At 39.3% G+C, this 19,927-nt stretch overlaps 1 protein-coding gene across 2 annotated transcripts in view; it reads left to right on the plus strand.

The window, feature by feature from the left end:
* The first annotated feature begins 3,950 nt into the window (after nucleotides 1-3,950).
* Nucleotides 3,951-19,927, plus strand: part of LOC120533503 (NACHT, LRR and PYD domains-containing protein 3-like) — a 57,806-nt gene continuing 41,829 nt past the window's right edge. Inside the window, exon 1 of one of the 2 annotated variants that reach the window (XM_039760410.1) lies at nucleotides 3,951-4,159. The gene's annotated coding sequence lies outside the window, so the exon portion shown is untranslated. The remainder of the gene's footprint in view (nucleotides 4,160-19,927) is intronic. The other variant, XM_039760414.1, reaches the window with a different exon arrangement.

Consider the following 19,927-nt stretch of genomic DNA (forward strand, 5'->3'; position numbering starts at 1 on the left):
CAAGAACAACTTGCAAGGCAAAGTATAGAGTTTCATTTCAATCCACCTCATGCTCCACATTTTGGAGGAGTATAGGAATGAGAGATTAGATCTGTGAAGAACTCCCTACATATAGTCTCCAAGGACCACACTGTGTCAGAGAAAGTTCTCCACACAGTGCTGGTGGAAGTGGATGGCATTCTCAATGCCAAACCTCTTGGACATGTTTCTTCTGATATAGCTGATCCAGATCCAGTTACTCCAAATCTCTTGCTAATGGGGCGGCGGGACGCTTCCTTACCCCAAGCAGTCTATGGAGTTAGTGATTTACCCTGACGTAGTTGCTGGAAACACAGCCATGTTTTGGCTGACCATTTTTGGTCTACCTTTACCAGGAGCAACTTGCCTGATTTACAACAACGGCATAAATGGAAGAACTCATAATCCTCCTTGAATGTGGGACAGATTGTTCTAATCATTCATCCAGAGTTGCCTAAGTTACCTTATTGGCCTGTTGGAAAGGTCACTAAAGTTATCCCTAGTGATGATGGAAAAGTTTGCGTTGCTGAAGTCAAAGTGAAGGATCATATTTATACTCGCCCAGTGAGTAAGTTTATAGAAATGCCAGACGAATGACACGGACCCACTGAAGTGTTTCAAATTTATTACTCAAACTGTTGCGTCATCACACTCACAGGTTATGCATGAGCATGCGCACGTGTTATTTCTGTATCTGATACGTGGAAAACGCTGTACTTTCAGGAGTCTGCAATTAGCCACATTTATTTAGTTGTTTGTTGACTTTGTGTGCGTCTGTTTGATGTAAGTTACGCTTTGCTGTTTATTTTATTATAAATAATTTTCTGCTAGTAATGATAAAGCTCGTAGCGTTGTTTTACTAGCATGTTCAGACTACCCTTTATTTCAACGTGTGTTCAGTTTAATGTTCAAAACTGTACAAGTACATTCAGAAATGTTGCTTCTTTATTAATACATAAGGGCTTCAAGAAAACAGACTTGGTAATAGTTGCTTAAGTCATGATTTGTCTGAGTCTGTGCAGCGCTATCGTATTTGCTAAGTTTTATTTAGTGCCTTTTGCCAACGACAGCACGTCATAGCGCTCTGTTAATTTCTGCTGCCCTCTACTGACCTTTTTGGGCATTACCTGTTTTAGGTTCTCTGAGCCTTTATTTTGTGAGTTATTTTATGTTATTGTATTTGTTCTGTTTCAGAAACCACACATAAATATTTGTCTGCAAATAAACATTTAGCGCTACAAAGCCATTGCGACACTTCCTTCCTTTGAAACGTTCAGCAGTTAATTGAGATCTTTCTACCTTAATTCTGGTCTGCCTCATCCTTCTTATCGGGGATTAGGATTTGGTGCCACAGACACACAGCAGTTTGATGCACGCACTGTTTAACAGTAATTATAAAGCTTATAGCCTTTTCCTCCACATTTACAAGGAATGTAAGAAAAGAAAAGTAAAAAAAAAATATTGTACATTATATTCCGAATTTGTTATACAATATTAACATTACTGCTTTCGATCACAGATTCTACAAGTCTTTAATGTTTCTTACCATACACTATTATTAACACAGCACACAATGCATTTCAAATGTTTTAAGGCCGTTAAGAGTTGTACTGTCACTCCAGTTTGTCAGAAGACGTCAAACAGGCTTTTAATCTTTTGGGCTTTGACTCCTAATGGTTAACGATTAACAGTCGGCCTCTGAGACAAGCATTAAGTCTTTTTATACATTTTATTCACTATACAATAGGCATTGTAAGCCAACATCAACAACATGCAATTCATTTTTCTTATGGAAGTTCATAAAGTGAGGTGTCTGTACCTGCTCATCAGTGCCCTGTGCTGGATGTTGGAGAAGGGAGGCTGACGTTTCTTCTAAAAGTAAAGATCTGAAGCCTGAATGAACGTGGTGCTATGGAATACCAAGACATGTGTTCACTTCAGAGGTAGTGCAAGTCTTTACTGATATTCTGTCTTCTCATTAATGGCACAATAAAGTCTAAACCTGAAAAGAGAGAAAATAATATTTACCTAAGGAAATGTTTAAAAAGAACCAAAAGAATAAGCACAAAAAATGACCCTGTCCTGGCTGTCCATTATTTCTGTACCTTCTAATTTGTTGTTTGATTCTTGGCCTTCATTTAGAAAGGCGTTTGCTCGCTCAGTCCGATGTCAGCAGTTACTTCAGTGATTTCAAAAAGAAACACTAAGTTTAGAATGGTAAGCATTTTGAGTATTTGTCTTTGATTTACAATATGGCTAAGTATATTTGCCACATTACTGCAGAACTAAATTAAAGTTATTAAAGGAAATTTTAATGTCATTTACCCCTTGGGCTGGAGTTCTCAAGTAACATTCTACACCAGCACTTCCTCAAAGCCACCATGTCATTCTAAAGAGGACTGAGCAGAGTCACGTTGGTAAAAGGAGTTTAATGTTACAAAAATATTTATGCAAACCATTATAAACATACATTTCAAATATCTGGATTTTGAAAGGTAGGCATTTCTGGAACATCAAAACCACTAAGGACAGTATGCTAAAATTAAAAAAAAAATACAAATATAATAAAATAAACATAACACAAATATCTAACACAAATTGTAGAAGGTGACAAAGATGGGAACCAACAACCAGATATAATTCTCCCTCTACAAATACTACAATGAAAGAAGAGAGGACTAAAGTTGAGACACACCTCATTAAAAGTGAAGGGGGCCTCGAGGATGACATACAGAGACACCACAAAATGGTTCTTTGGAAACCTGGACACAACATTAAATACAGACATACAAAAAAAGATAGTTACAATATGAAATGGTCACACCATCAACATGACAATTCCACAGTCATGGCCAATCATCTGACTTGGCAGGCCCTAATACAAGGGGTAAAAAAAATAATCAAAGACAAATATTAAATACTGACAGTAAACTGTTGACAATGACTTTTAAACAAAAGCAGCAATGGAAATGGCCACTCGTGACACCCTGTGTTACATCTGTAAATAGTAAAACCTGCCAACCAACGGAAAATGCAGGATTAGCTCAGCTTTTTATATTGTATTTAAAAAAGTTCCAGTTCAGAAATTTAAACGTCAGTACTGTTACACAATGTGGCCTTCATGACTCAGGATGCTGTGGTCACTGCTTTTTACAAAGAGGGCACTTGGACTCATTTTGATATTTAATCAATGTAATCAAAGCTGGTTTTATATTCTCTACCTTTATGAAGACATGTGACTATGGAAATCAAGACAAAAATAATATGTAATACTAGTAATTTGGCAGAAAGCACTATCATGCTTTTATAAATAGCTAACTTAACTACAGAAAAATCAAGTTAAATAAGATATTTAAGAAACATTAATGACGACAATAAACATAAATACCTTTCATATTGTACACTGACATTGCAGATTCTCCACATACTGTAACATCTCATAAATAAGTGAAAAAGTTAATATAGATGAAATAATATGGCAAATATTAAAAAGAAATAATACAATATTTAAAAAAATAATCAAAATGATAGGCTTAAAAATAGGATATGTCAGTAATGACGATAAACAGAGAACACTTGGATTTGCTATACTGTATATAATCGTCCATCTCATTAGTTTTGTTTAATGGATAAAAAGTTTCTTTAAATATACTGAGCTTTTTATTCTGTGAGTCCATACCTGGTTCTGTTGTGCCATTGTTCCGTGTCGGAAAACGTTTTCACCTCCCTTTCTTTTTCGAACTGTAAAAACTGTACAGCAGCTCTTCTCCTTCTCTTTCTACGGACTGTGGAAGGCAGGAGGCGGTAAAGGCCGAGTCTTCGACCTGCAGCCGGACACTTCTCACTGCGGCAGATAGACGATGATTTCCGCAGGGTGGGACTGGACTGCGTCACCGCCGGGAGGGGGGGATTGGGTTTGGGCTGTCAACCGGAATCCCATGTTGTTTGTCTTGTAGTGGCTGTGGCAGCGCACGGTACCAGTGGATGCTCCCCGACTTGACATGACTTGTGCAGCAGCCTCATTTGTTTACACACGTAAGAAGATCTATTACGTCAGATTTTTCTTTTATTTTTTATTTTTGTCATTCTGATGGCCCCTTCTGTCTCCTGAAGTCTTTTCAGTAATAATCGCTCGCTCGAGGTAAGACTCTTTCTTCATCTTTCTCGATGCGGTGGATTGCGGTCCCGTTATTAGGGGCGGGCAGGCTGATTCAATGCGGGGAGTCGGTTAGCTTTTCGTTTCGGCCACCAGCGCAGACCTTTGGGTGGGCGGTTAATCACAAAGGGGAGATGTGGCACTTCACGCAGGACGATTTGTTGTCGCATTTTAATTGTGGACGCAGAAATTTGTGCCAGGCTTTTGGTGGGTGCGGCAATCCGCTGTGTCAGCTCGTGCTCCTAACATCTCTCTCTCTTTACACTTTTACGATTTGAATTTCACTGGAAATCTCGATGCAACGTCAAAATATTAGATTATCAGAAATGACAGGACACACCGTTTGTTTTCCTAATATAACACATCCAAACAAATCAAATAAGGAGATTAAGTAGTTCTCATCTAGTTATATGAAATACTTTAAGAGTAAGAGTTGACATCATAGCACATCAGTAGAACTTCAATGCATAAACACGTTCATTTTGTGCTGCATGGCCTGAATGAACACCATGTAATGGAGCACCAACACCGACTGACTCTACAGAATGGACCTCATGTTGTGCTGCTTCACTCGTCCTGTACTCGCAGAATTTCACAAGTGCATTACATCCGAACTTTACACAGTTATGGTTGGTTCTTTTGTTCTTATGACCTTTATCAGATATATCTACTACTTAGTCCATGTTCAAGCTTTGCATGTGTGGTTGTCCTTAATGGAAATAAAGCACATAATTAACAGCAAAACTCATCTACTGCTGTACTTACTGTTTAATATTGAGCAATATTTTGATAATCGTGTCAGCATAGCAGAGTTTTTGTAATTCACTCGTGATACTTCAAAGAAACCAATAAAAAACTCTCTTGAATGAAGCCAACAGCGTCCACATTAGTAAGTAGCGTGGAGAGCTGTGCATGCCATGAAATGTCTGCTCTCTTGTCTTATTAGACAAGCCCTAATTCATACATACATACGTAAAGATGTTTTAACCTCAAGCAGTAGCAACAGTAAAAATATATCGTGTAGACTGTGACTTGCCAGAATTCTATAGACAATACAGATAATGATAAACTCAGCTCTCTAGATGTCCTCAGATTTTGCAGACATTAATATCCATCCATCCATCCATTTTCTAACCCACTGAATCCGAACAGGGCCACGGGGGTCCGCTGGAGCCAATCCCAGCCAACACAGGGCACAAGGCAGGAACCAATCCCGGGCAGGGTGCCAACCCACCGCAGAGACATTAATATGAATTCTCCAAAGTTACCTACATTGACAGAATCTCCATCCTCATCATGTCCGCTGGTTGCTGACTCCTGCCAGCAAAGCAGTCACGTCTGTGCTCTTTGTCACCATGTCATTGTGCTTTGTCACCTGATGCGCTGCACCCTTGAGATGATCCACTCTCACCGTACACTCTTAAAACTAAAGGTGCCAGAGTGCTTCTTCAGAAGGATTCCATAATGGATCCATTTCCCATGTGAAGGTTCCATAAAGAACCCGTCTTATTTATTGAGATCTGTAACATGTTCCATAAATAATATCAAATTAATAACAGATTATAAAATGCCACTGAATACCAAAGGGCTCTCGCTGCATATCATCTCACAGGCTCCGTTCAGGTTTTCTTCACCTTGTGTTTCCTGCTAGGTTACCAACTGTACATTAAAGATTTCTGTTTTGTCCTCATATTTAAAAGCCCAAAGAGTCAATCAGAGACTGAAATGTTTCTTTGTGTTGTGAAGGTTCAGCGAGAGTCAGCACCACCCAGGACAGGACCCCGGAGCACCGCTATTTTTTTAAGAGTGCAGCACATATTGTCACTAAGTTCAGATGCACTTAAATCTGAGGTTTTAACTATCGGAAGTTAGAAACACCTTTTAAATTTTTAGAAAGTCTTGTGAGTAACCTCTGAGAAAACTGATGGCTTATAAAAGTATCTCTCTCTTTAGCGTTGATTTAGATGAATATACAATTAGAATTAAAAACAAAACACTTCTGCTGTGTTTGTTTCCTGCCTTGCGCCCAGTGTTGGCTGGGATTGGCTCCAGCAGACCCCCGTGACCCTGTAGTTAGGATATAGAGGGTTGGATACTGGATGGATAAATGGATGGACAAAACACTTTCACTGCTGATTTTCTAATTATCAGTCTTATCATTCCAGTCCTTCTTATTCAGTTTCTCAACCAAACTTTTCAGCATTGGACTGTTTTCCTATTTCAGCTTAGTAATGAAAACTATAAGAAGAAGAATCCGTCCAACACGTACACAGGGTCTGCATTTCTCGCTCACCCGTAGCCTGTTAACTGCCACTCCTGAGTCACCTCAGTAATACTCTAACCTCACTTGCACAGTTTCAACATCTGTCTTCTTTACATTATAAACATTAAATACTGAGGCAATGACTTTTTGCTATCTATATAAATACTTTTCAGTACTAGCAGATCCTTATTTTAATTCCACTCCCTGACTCATTTTCATATTCCGCCATTCCTGACCTGCAGAAACTCCCATTATTGACAGGCATCTCTTGCTCTCTACCAGTTCCTGTCATGGATGTTTTATTTCAGCAGACTTTGATTTTGTTGTCACTCTGCAGTTCCAGTACCTCCATAAGGATGTGTAGTCGTGTATCGTCAGGTGGCCTGTGAAAAATGAAATAAAAGATTCCCAGTATTTCTGCAGGTTGTCCATTACAGATCTCATGTTTCTTCCCAAATATTAACTGGGATAACCTTAAAGATGGAGGAGCACAAGAGCAGGAGTTTTTAGAAGTAATCAGTGACTGTTTTTTAACACAGCATATTTAAGCACCAACACGGGGTGAAGCCTGTCTGGATTTAGTATTCTGTAATAATCAGGATAGAATTGAGGGTGTAGAGGTGATTGAACCACTAGGGTCAAGTGACCATAATGTAATACAATTCTCAGTATTTTGTAAGAGTACAGATGCAAAGACTAAAATTGTTAAGTTGAACTTTAGTAGGGCTAATTTTGAGCAGATGTGACAAAGTCTAAGTAGGATAGACTGGGATAAGTTTTTAAATGTGGAGACAGTCGAGGAGCAGTGGGACAGGTTTAAAAATGTTTGACATGTAATGCAGGACAGATACAGACCTAAATTTGGAATTAACTAAAAACTAAAAAAAACTCCACGGTGGATTAATAAAGATTAAAAAAAAAAAATTGCATAGGAAAAAACTGCTGTATAAGGCATATAAGACTAATGACTGCAAAGAGAACCGTAGAGCATATGAGAACATGAGGGCAACCATTAAGAAGGATATCAGAGAGGCTAAAAGACAGTTGGAGAGGAATATAGCAGATAAGGCGAAAGAAGACCCCAAGAGATTCTTTCAGTATTTTAGTAGTAAAAGAACAGTTAAGGAGGAGGTCAAGTTCATCAGGAATAGTAAAGGGGAATAAAAAGATACAGACAGTGAAATAGCAGATGCCCTAAACTTACATTTTTCTGAGGTGTTTACAAGTGAGCAAGTGGATAACCTGCCAGAAGTAACAGGGACTACTAAGGAGGTACTGAGGGATTTGGAAATTGAAGAGGGAGAAGTGCTGCTCAGATTAAATAAGATGAAATCAAACAAATCACCAGGCCCAGATAATATTTATCCTCGTGTTCTTAAGGAGGCTAGTGAGTACAGATATAAACCCTTGACACATATTTTTAGGAAGTCACTGTGCACTGGAGAGATTCCAAAGGACTGGAAAATGGCAAATATTATCCCATTATATAAAAGGGTAAGAGGGCAGATCCAAGCAACTATAGGCCAGTAAGTTTAACATGCATCACAGGAAAATTAATGGAAGGAATTATTAAGGATAAGATTGAGCAACACATGGCAAGGACAGGAGTTATTCTGAACAGTCAGCATGGGTTCAGAAGAGGGAGGTCGTGTTTTACTAACATGCTGGAATTCTATGAGGAGGCAACAAAAGCATACGATCAAAGTGGGGCAGATGATATTATTTATCTGGACTTTCAGAAAACATTTGATAAGGTGCCACATGAGAGGTTGGGCATCAAGTTAAAAGAAGTGGGAGTTCAGGGTGATGTTTTTAGATGGGTGCAGAATTGGCTCAGAAACAGGAAGCAGAGGGTGATGGTGCGAGGAACCTCATCAGAACTGGCCGATGTTAAGAGTGGTGACCAGCAGGGGTCAGTGCTAGGGCCGCTGCTATTTTTAATATATATAAATGATTTAGATAGGAATATAAGTAACAAGCTGGTTAAGTTTGCAGATGATACCAAGATAGGTGGATTAGCAGATAATTTGGAATCCGTTATATCATTACAGAAGGACTTGGATAGCATACAGCCTTGGGCAGATTTGTGGCAGATGAAATTTAATGTCAGTAAATGTAAAGTATTACACATAGGAAGTAAAAATGTTAGGTTTAAATACACAATGGGCGGTCGGAAAATCGAGAGTACACCTTATGAGAAGGATTTAGGAGTCATAGTGGACTCCAAGCTATCAACTTCCCAACAGTGTTCAGAAGCCATTAAGAAGGCTAACAGAATGTCAGGTTATATAGCCCTTGATGTGTGGAGTACAAGTCACAGGAGGTTCTGCTCAACCTTTATAATGCACTGGTGAGGCCTCATCTTGAGTACTGTGTGCAGTTTTGGTCTCCAGGCTACAAAAAGGACATAGCAGTACTAGAAAAGTTCCAGAGAAGAGCGACTAGGCTGATTCCAGGACTACAGGGGTTGAATTATGAGGAAAGATTAAAAGAGCTGAGCCTTTACAGTTTAAGCAAAAGAAGATTAAGAGGTGACATGATTGAAGTGTTTAAAATTATGAAGGGAATTAGTACAGAGGATCGAGACTTGTATTTTAAAATGAGCTCATCAAGAACACGGGGACACAGTTGGAAACTTGTTAAGGGTAAATGTCGCACAAACATTAGGAAGTTTTTCTTTACACAAAGAACGATAGACACTTGGAATAAGTTACCAAGTAGTGTGGTAGACAGTAAGACGTTAGGGACTTTCAAAACTCGACTTGATGTTTTCTTGGAGGAAACAATTGGATAGGACTGGCGAGCTTTGTTGGGCTGAATGGCCTGTTCTCGTCTAGAGTGTTCTAATTTATGCCTCTAATTTAACTGCATTGAAAGGCTGTTTTATTTCAGAAGACTTTGATTTTGTTGTAACTCTGCAGAATTGTTTCAAAAGGGTTAGAACTGGCAGTTATTCTGAACAGATTTATACCATTTCATGTTTTCAGTGGCAGTAGGTTTTGGTTTGATTCTATCTTGGACACCTGCCGGGTGTTTGTTTGTCTGGGGTGTGTAGTGCTGAAAGGTGGTCCTGTTGGGGTCCTTGGGTGCAGCCAGGGGGAGTTGTGGTTAAACAACGTCTCAGGTTTGTGGCCCTGAGGTGCTTCCAGTGTGCAGCAGCACAGCACCAGACATACTTCAGAGTCCCAAGGAGCTGCTGTGTCTCATCCAGGCGAGTCAGGAGGTAGGAGACGACACTCGACAAGGAGGAGCAGATGGAGACGTGGAAGTAGCTGCTGTTGTCTAGTAGAGTGTGGACTGATTTGAGAGCCTGAGAAGTTGTCATTGTGTGATAAATATCATTATTGGCTGGTGTTTGAGGGATGGTGGTGCCCCCTAGTGGTCACAGTGCATATCAAGGCCTATTCACTTCTATGGGGCTGCATAAAAGTGAAAGCTGTGATGAGTTCAGAAAAGAGAAATAAACTCTTTACAAAGGAAATACATGTGGAGAATTTAAGAGTGGACACCAAAGTCACAGTTTCAGCAGGAATTACAGTAATACTGAATTCCTGATGAATTGAATTCCATTATTAATCACCATTCCACAGATCTCCTTGCTGATTCAGGCCTGTGTCATTAATGCCGAGTCGAGAAAGTAAAAGAAGGGCTTGGCAACTTGAATAGAGTTTGTGAATTTGAAATCAGTCACTCAATATTCTGACTTTAAAGGAACTGGAATGAGGAGAGTCCTGTGAACGTTTAGTGTCCAGTAAAACACCTCCATTTGTTCAGGGACACACACAAGAGAGATATCGGACAGAAACGAGAGATTCACACATTAAATGTGGACAGTCCATTCAAGAGCTGCTGTGTTTGCTACTATTTTAAAAGGAACTGCGATGGTTTGAAATCGCCAGGTACTTTTATGACATTTTAAGACTTCATTTCCTATTCTTACCTAGCGATGCATTTGAGTGAAACATTTGAAAAGATGTAAAAAGTGAAATTTAATATTCACAAATGAAATAAACAGTGTAGTTAATTCAACACTGGAGTTATTGGAATAAACAAAATTGGATTTGTTTGTGAGTTCCTTATAATTTAAAAACATGACGTAAGGTAAAGATTATTCCCTTATATGAAATGGGTGACCTGGAAAATCCAAGAAAATATATCTGACCAGTAAGCTTAATGTGCATCATGGGAAACATAATGGAAAACAAAATATTAAGGATAAGACTGAGCAACACCTGGCAAGGACAGAAGTTTAACTGATCAGTCAGCATGGGTTCAGAAGAGGGAGGTCGTGTTTTACTAACATAATGGAATTCTATGAGGAGGCAACAAAAGGATACGACCAGAGTGGAGCTTATGAGATTATTTATCTGGACATTCAGAAAGCATTCGATAAGGTGCCACATGAGAGGTTGGGCATCAAATTAAAAGAAGTGGGAGTTCAGGGTGATGTTTTTAGATGGGTGCAGAATTGGCTTAGACACAGGAAGCAGAGGGTGATGGTGGGAGGAACTCATCAGAACTGGCCGATGTTAAGAGTGGTAACCAGCAGGGGTCGGTGCTAGGGCCGCTGCTATTTTTAATATATAGAAATGATTTAGATAGGAATATAAGTAACAAGCTGGTTAAGTTTTCAGATGATACCAAAATAGGTGGATTAGCAGATAATTTGGAATCCGTTATATCATTAAAGAAGGACTTGGATAGCATACAGGCTTGGGCAGATTTGTGGCAGATGAAATTTAATGTCAGTAAATATAAAGTATTACACATAGGAAGTAAAAATGTTAGGTTTAAATACACAATGGGTGGTTCGGAAAATCGAGAGTACACCTTATGAGAAGGATTTAGGAGTCATAGTGGACTCAAAGCTATCAACTTCCCAACAGTGTTCAGAAGCCATTAAGAAGGCTAACAGAATGTCAGGTTATATAGCGCCTTGATCTGTGGAGTACAAGTCACAGGAGGTTCTGCTCAGGCTTTATAACACTCTGGTGAGGAAGTACAAAAAGGACAGGCGGTGTTAACTTTAATCACTTCAAAAGTGTTTAATTTGTAGCTTTAAATTTTGGAGCAAAAGAGCAAAGGAGCAAATCAAGGAATAATGTGTCTTTGTCCCCAACAGTATGGAGGGCACTGTGTTTATGCAGCATGTGCGTGTGTGTGTATACCTTTTGCGATCAAATGAAGTTTTACCAAGGAAATAAAAAAAATGCAGCAAAAAAGCACTGGCTCAGCTGTTGGCGAGGTACCGGAGATCTCTGTGTTTACATTTATTCTTTGGAAGTTGTGAAGTCTTTACTATATCTTATTAGAAGAGTCTTGCTAAACAAATATCTGAAAAATCTTTTCTCTGTGGTGTGAGCCCAAGACTCTTGCATATCTGACCATTCTTTGGTCGTGAGTTACAGAGGGATGGCTGTGTTATGTCATGAAACAAGTGATTACTTTTTAGAAACTGAGAGAGACATTCCATATTGGTTGCTGGTTTCAGGTAATCCAGGATTATGAAGTATGTGCCTCGTGGATTTCAGGACAATCTCAGCGTAGATGTGATGGCTCTAAATGCGTCTGCAGGCAGTGGCAGCTTTTTTTACACTGCAGTTTACATTCAATCCAAAGGGCAGGATTTGTCCAGAAAGGTTTTACTATGTGCTGCCTGAATGTCTGCAGTAGGACATATAAACTGATCAGCTCCTTCTCGGGTGTCATTTTTAGTTCACGTTCTGTCTCGTTATAAGCATCGTTAAGGTACTTGGCTAACGTTTTCTGTTGGGTGGACGCACTTTGAAGAAATGCTGTCTTACTAATAAGGTTTCTAAAATCCAGCGAGTCCACTACAGCAGTGGTTCTCAACCTGTGGGGCGGGCCCCCCTAGGGGGGCGTGAAGATGTGAAAAAAAGAAAACAAGAATCAAAAATATGAAAAAAACATCTGTTGGAACCAAAACAAATGAACTTAAACTACATTCTGATAATAGAAAAATAAATATAGAGTTAGATAAATGTCGATAAAAGTTAATTAGGTATAATAAAATATGCATCTACGTTTCAAAAAAACTTTAGAGGGGGGTGCGATTAAAACTGTTATGAAAAATCGGGACGCAAATACTTAAAGGTTGAGAAACGCTGCGCTACAGAATTCGACTGAACATGCTGAACAATCTACTGAGCAATACAGTTTTATAGCAGAGATGGAGCCATAGCAGACCTGCTTTGAGCAGTGACATGTTAATGTTGTTATTTTATGACCATTTGATGATGGGACACTAAAACGGGGTTAGCTCTGCTGGGTGCTGTTTGCTAATCCATTGAGAAAATGAAAATCAGTGCAGACTTTAAGTAGTTAGTGAAAGGCTGATATTAATATGTTCAGGTCAAGGTAACTGTAATATTATTAGTTATTTTTCACAAGGACTACATTATGTTACTCCTGACACAGAAAAGTAATATTATTATGTAATATGTTATATTAGTAACGTGTTACTCCAACTTACTTTGTTATTTAGAATTGATTGTTTTTTTTCTCTCCCCAATTTCATTTTTTTGCTGTTTACTTTTAAGTTTGGAAATTAAACTTTATTTTATAAAGAGTCTTTCTTTGCCCTTTGTATTCAATTCAGGGGAGTCCAAAGCCAGCCTGGGGCCCTTGAGAGGACCTGTTCTGGGTGAGCTGGTGGGGATCAAGCCTGCTAATGTCTCGCAGCCTCACACCATTTGTCCATTTTTGTGCTACACACACAACACCAGTCACACTTGTAGACACACTTGTGCTTAATAATGAGTTGGCTGAAAGGCCTCAGTGTTTGTGTGTCACAGAGGGGACGTGCAGCGTTGTTCATAATGGCACTCAGGTTTGTTTTCATTCTCCTCTCCACTGCCACCTTCAGGTTGTCCAGAGTGTGTCCCATAACTGAGTCGGCCCTTTTAATCAGCTTGTTGATTCGGTGGTCCTATCTTGGAGTGGACCTCTCACTGGCCGTCATAGAGTTGTAGAAGATGTGAAGGATGTCACTTTCCACATTAAACAAACGCAGTGACCGGATGTCTGTTTCTGTGTGAGTGATGTCCGCTGCAATTGCAGTTTTTGAAAACTGTTTCATTTTACTCCATGGATGTTCTTATATCCTGAAATGTATGCCTGTGACTGTCCAATATTTGCATGTTTAACATTTAAATCTTTAGCTATTCATTTCCCTAGTAATTCCAGTTTTAGGTTTTTGTCTTCTTATTCACACCAACACACTAAGCAGTGATTCTCTATGTGCATACAAATTTTTAATGAAAGATCTAAAAGAGTGATGAACTTTTCTGTGCTCTAGAATAACAACTTGCTCACCCAATATTCTCCATACCCTCACACTTCAGGTTCTGTGTCCACTTGTGCTTTAAATATGTTGTTGGATCCACTGACCTGTTAAATGGTTTACATTTGTAGACAGCATTTCTAACAAACGGTAAGGAGATGTGTTGCTGTTTCGTGACGTTTATCGCTCCCTTCTCCTGATAGTCTTTCATTACTTTAAGCTGGCAGTTTGTAATCACTAATTTGTTTTGTAATCTTATGCTGGTAGGCTCATGTGTTTATTTAAATAGAGTTATTGATATTATATTGTTAGGCATTCCTCTTGTATTATGTGTGATTATACCGTATATGCTGCAATAGTGGCCCCCGACGTTTATTTGCAAAACTAGCCTCGGCTCCCGGCGCTTAATAGAGACCGGCTGCTATTAGAGACCGGCCATTATTAAAAAAAAAAACTTCAGAATGCAATATTTTTTTCATGCGTGTCGGTACATGTAGGTACACAAAAATATTGGCTAATATTACAAACAGCTACTGTATTTGAATTTCACATGCTGCATAAGACTGTTAAAGATAAATGGCAATGTCTTTCTGTACCTTTCACTGCTATTCATCGTCCGAATCTGCAATGACGGCTTCGTTGTTGTCCAGTTCACTATCGTCTTCCTCTTCTTCCAGGTTTGTCCATATTTTGGTCAACCCGGCACGAAAATGAAGCAGTTTTATAAACTGGTATGTCCGTATTTCTTATATATGCAACGTGCTGATATACACATGTATTACACACGCAAAGATACAGACGCTTAGTAGGCAAATATCAAAGACCCGGATACTGTTAGAGACCAGCTACTATTTAGCCGCATTCCCTGCGCTTATTAGAGACCAGCGACAATAAGAGACTCGGCGTTTATTGGAGCATATACGGTATATGAGATTATTTAATGTATGATGGAGTCTGTGCTAGTTGACAGCAGGCTGCCTTTATATTATTCACTCATTTATTTAGTTTTGTTAGCCGCCACTAGTGTCGGTTATGTCAGTTTATGAATGAAAGTCCACGACACTCCATTTGGATCTCTCATTAATTACACAACACAACATAGAGAGAGATGGCCACGTCTGCTTACCATCACATTGTGCAAGGAATACTTCACCATTTTTATGAACCAAGCTTCACAACTTCGATTTACTTCTCGCTCCCTGATGTCGATCACAGGCGATGTGGGCCTGCACTGCATGGACATGTTGAACACCATCTGGTAGATTTGAGCGATTTGCTGAAATTCTGCCTTTCCATGACGTTGTTGTATTTCAAGGAGTGAAAACAGAGGACTTCCTATGAAACTGAAAAGTGGCTTTTCCAGGTCCTGTGAAAAACGTTCTGTTGCAGTCTCATTCAGTGTGGGATATCCAAAGAATTATTATTATTATTATTTCATTTGAGATCCACCAGCATGTCTCTGATCTTTTGAATAATTGATCACTTTGAGTAAGACTTTATTTTGTTTTCTTTCTCGATGTGATGAGGTGCAGTCCTATTATCAGAGGCCTTCTTCAATCCAGTGATTCTGTTAGCTTTCCCATTGTGCCTCACCGGGCCCCTTGATCAAGTTATCGTTCTTGTAGTTCTTTTCAACGAGACTGAGTGTATAATGCTTTAAAATGTGTGAGATGTGCCTACTAATGAGTGTCATTCAAAATAGCAGTGTAATCCCACCTCTGCCCAATAGATTCTGATGAATACGAGTGCAGCCACACCAGCTGTACCTCCGCTGGTCATCTTGCATGGCCGTTGACTGATGGATGCAATGTGATTCGCTCCCAGTGGTGGTTTGTAATGCAGGGCACTGGGGCGCCATTCCCACCCTCTTCCAAATATTTTAAAAATTCTACTTAAATTAATTAAGCAATGCAAAATAATCGTGAAATAAGTTTGTTTATTTGCACAGTGTTTCTGGTGTCACGGCATGTCATCTATTAAAAATTGTTTCCGACAATACCGATACAATCTATGCTCTCACATCCACCAAAGTTTTGAGGAATGGACATGCCATGGCTAATCCTAAAGGGCCATTGAGACTAAAGTATTCTTTAAAAGGTGTTAAACAAACACCTCAATTGTCCAAAATGACATCAAGTCCAGAACTGATGGTAAATCCTGCTCTCCACCACACTACTTGGTAATTTTCTTTACGTATTTTTTACGTATGTCTGTTCTCTTTGCATAAAGAAAGACTTTCTAACATTTGTGTGAAATCTGCCCTTACCTTTCCAATCATGTCCCTGTGATCATGGTGAAAAATGTATTTTAATCTACAGCTGGGACCCAATTTAATTAATTTCATTTGTAACTTTAAACTCTTCAGTGATTCCCCTTCTTAATCTCTATTTTCTCAACCTAAAAATTCAACTCCTTTAATTTCCCCTAATAACTCATATCATGCAAGCCCAGAATCATCCTAGTTGGTCTTCTCTGGACTTTATTTAGCACTTCTAACTGCACACAGGACTCCAGATGAGGCCTCACCAGTGTGTTATAAAGCAGATCCTCCTTTGACTTGTACTCCACACATCGAGGCGCCATATAACCTGACATTCTGTTAGCCTTCTTCTGAACACTGTCTGGAGGATATTAGCAATGAGTCCACTACAACTCCTAAATCCTTCTTATTAGATATACATTCAAGTTTCAGACTTCTCATTGTGTGTTCAAATATAACATTTTCTATGTGTAATACTTTATATTTACTTACAGTCAATTTCATTAACCACAAATCTGCCCAATTCTGTGTGCTGTCCACGTACCTCTGTAATGAATCAATGGATTTGAGTTTATCTGCCCTTCTACTTACACTGGTGTCATCTGCAAATTTAACCAGCTTATTGATTAGCATTATTCTTGTCAGATTGTTTATGGATATTAAAAACAGCAGCAACCTTAGCACAGACCACGATGTTAAAACACCCAATTATGATGCAATTCCTCGCACTGTAACCTTGTGCTTCCTTTGTTTGAGAGCGTTTTGTACCCACCTACACCCTTAAAAATAAAGACGACAGAGTGGTTCTTCAGAGCGATGCCAGAGGAGAATCATTTTTGGTTCTCAAAAGACCCATCCAAATTTCAAGGTAAGTTGCTATTGGCAGGTCAGTTTGTTGCCAGAAGTGGGTAGATGACATGATATCATCACATAATAACGTGAAATTGCTCAAATAAATTAAAATGAAATGAATTATTCAAATGAACTCTCTCTACAAAAAGATATCATTTCAAATTTGTTAGTTTAAAATTGTTTTATCATCACATAGCCTATTATTATTGGTACGTTCAATATAAATAGAATTTTTTGTGAACATATAATTTTCTTATTTAAAAAAAAACACATTAAATGTTTAACATTTGTTCATTTAACAATTACCCATTCTTATTCATGAGAAACAGTAATCCATTTTAGTAAAATACTATGAACATTTTGCATATGTAAATATGGTCATAGATAGGCAAGGAAACCCTCTTCATCTTCACTGTCCAACTGTATTGCCAATGAGCTGAAATGAGCAGAAGATGATGGAGTGGCCGTAAACTGTGTGCTGCTGTGGTGCATAACTGCTGCAGAACTTCATGTGGTAGTTTATGCTGGCAGCAGGTATCACCAGTCAGCTTCAGTCCATACAGAGTTGAGTGTCCAGTGACCTTCTGTTTCTTAACTTTGACTTGACAACACTCCTTTGACTGAACAGCCGTTCAATGTCTGCATTTGAGTGTGACAAGGACAGGGCAGCAAGTGCCGCTTTGCACAGCTCTTCAAATGGATTTGATCCTGAAGATTCAGGTTAGTTGTTCACTTCACTCCAAAACTCAGTTGTATTTTCAGTTGAGTCCCACCTAAACAGATCGATTTTTCTCCATTGGGAAAACAAGTGTGTCAGTTGCTCTGAAGCTGGTATCCCAGTAGCTCAGCTACTTTGATAATTTCAGTGATGCCTTTATTGTGCTTTAGCATTTCCTTAACATTGGATGAGTTCATGTCTCTCAAGGTTTCTAGGTTTTCTGGGAGCCTTGTTTGAAGCTCCTTGCTTAAAGCAACAATCTAGTGGATGGACCGTCTCCGAATTACCTTTTCTTCCCCTGGCGCAAGACTGAGCTGAGACACTGTGCATTCAAAAAAGTACCCAAGGTATGATGAAGGACTGAGATGTCCATCTGTAGCATCTTTCAGGACATCAGTTTTTGCCGGAGGACTGGCTTCTCTGTTTAATTGACATTAGGAGATGTACCAGATTGTCCAAAAGCTTAACCGGATCTGTTTGCTCTCCCTCAAATGACTTCACTGCAGTTTGTACATCCATTAAGATGGATTTCAAGAATGTCAGGTAGACGTCATTGGCCTTGGTATGCAGCACATCTGCCACGTAGCAGAGCTCACTGGCCTTGGTGGACTCAAAGTGGAGTTTCAGTTTCTTCCACTGGCTTAATATACAACACCAATTCCAAAAAAGTTGGGACGCTGTGTAAAATGTAATTAAAACCAGAATGCAATGATTTGCAAATCTCATAAACCCATAGTTTATTCACAGTAGAACATAGGAAACATATCAGATGTTGAAAATGAGACATTGTACTATTTCATGAAAAATCTTCGCTCATTTTGAATTTGATTGCAGCAACACGTCTCTGAAGAGTTGGGACAAGGACAACAAAAGGCACGAAAAGTGAGTAATACTAAAAAGAAGGAGCTGGTGAGAACATTTTGCAACTAATTATGTGAATTGGCAAGAGGTCAGTAACAGGATTGGGTATAAAAAGAGCATCTTCGAGAGGCAGAGTCTCTCAGAGGTAAAGATGGGCAGAGGTTCACTAATCTGCAAAAAACTGCATCTACAAATTGTGGAACAATTTCACAATAATGTTCCACAACATCAGGTTGCAAAGACTTTGAATATCTCATCATCTACGGTACATAATATCAAAAGATTCAGAGAATCTGGAGAAATCTCAGTGCACAAAGGGCAAGGCCAACAATCAATATTGGATACCTGTGATCTTTGGGACCTCAGGCGGCACTGCATTTAAAAATGGGCATGACCCTGCCATGGGAATCACTTCATGGGCTCAGGAACACCTCCATGAATCACTGTCTGTGGACAGAGTTGGCCATGCCCTCCATAAATGCAGGGTAAAGCTCAGTCATGCAAAGAAGAAGCCATATGTGAACATGATACAGAAACAGTGCTGTCTTCTCTGGGCCAAAGCTCATTTAAAATGGACTGAGGCAAAGTGGAAAACTGTTTTGTGGTCAGACGAATTAATATTTGTAATTCTTTTTGGAAAACATGGACACTGTGTCCTCCGGACTAAAGAGTATAGGGACCATCCTGCTTGTTATCAGCAATGAATTCAAAACCCTGCATGGTATGGGTGTGCATTAGTGCCTATGGAATTGGTAGCTTGCACATCTGGAAAGGCACCATCGATGCTGAAAGGTATAGACAGGTTTTAGAGCAACATGCACTCCATCCAGACGATGTCCTTATTCAGGGAAGGCCTGGCATATTTCAGGAAGACAATATTAAACCACATACTGCATCTCTCACAACTGCATGGCTTCATAATAGAAGAGTCCGGGTGCTGTACTGGTTGGCCTGCAGTCAGACCATTCACCAATTGAAAACATTTGGTGCATCATGAATTGAAAAATATGACCAAGAAGACTCAGGACTGTCGAGCAGCTAGAATCGTATATAAGACAAGAATGGCACAACACTCCTCTCCCAGAAGTCCAGTGACTGGTCTCCTCAGTTCCCAGATGTTTACAGACTGTTGTTAAAAGAAGAGGGGATGCTACACAGTGGAAAATGTGGCCCTGGCCCAACTGTTTTGAGATGTGTTCCTGCCATCAAATTCAAAATGACCTTAATCTTTTCTTAAAATGGTACATTTTAACAGCTGATATTTTTATGTGTTCTATTGTGAATAAAATATGGATTCATGAGATTTGCAAATCATTGCATTCTGTTTTTATTTACCTTTTACACAGAATCCCAACTTTTGTGGGATTGTGGTTGTATGATTTACTGCAGGCCCAATTGATAGCCAGTGTGTGGCACACTCTTTGGTGATCCGCTTTGGTGATCCACAGGGGTTTATGGACACAATTAAAGGTAGCATATATATAGTTTTGTAGGCC

Source organism: Polypterus senegalus, chromosome 8, assembly GCF_016835505.1.
Source record: "Polypterus senegalus isolate Bchr_013 chromosome 8, ASM1683550v1, whole genome shotgun sequence".
NCBI lineage: Eukaryota > Metazoa > Chordata > Cladistia > Polypteriformes > Polypteridae > Polypterus > Polypterus senegalus.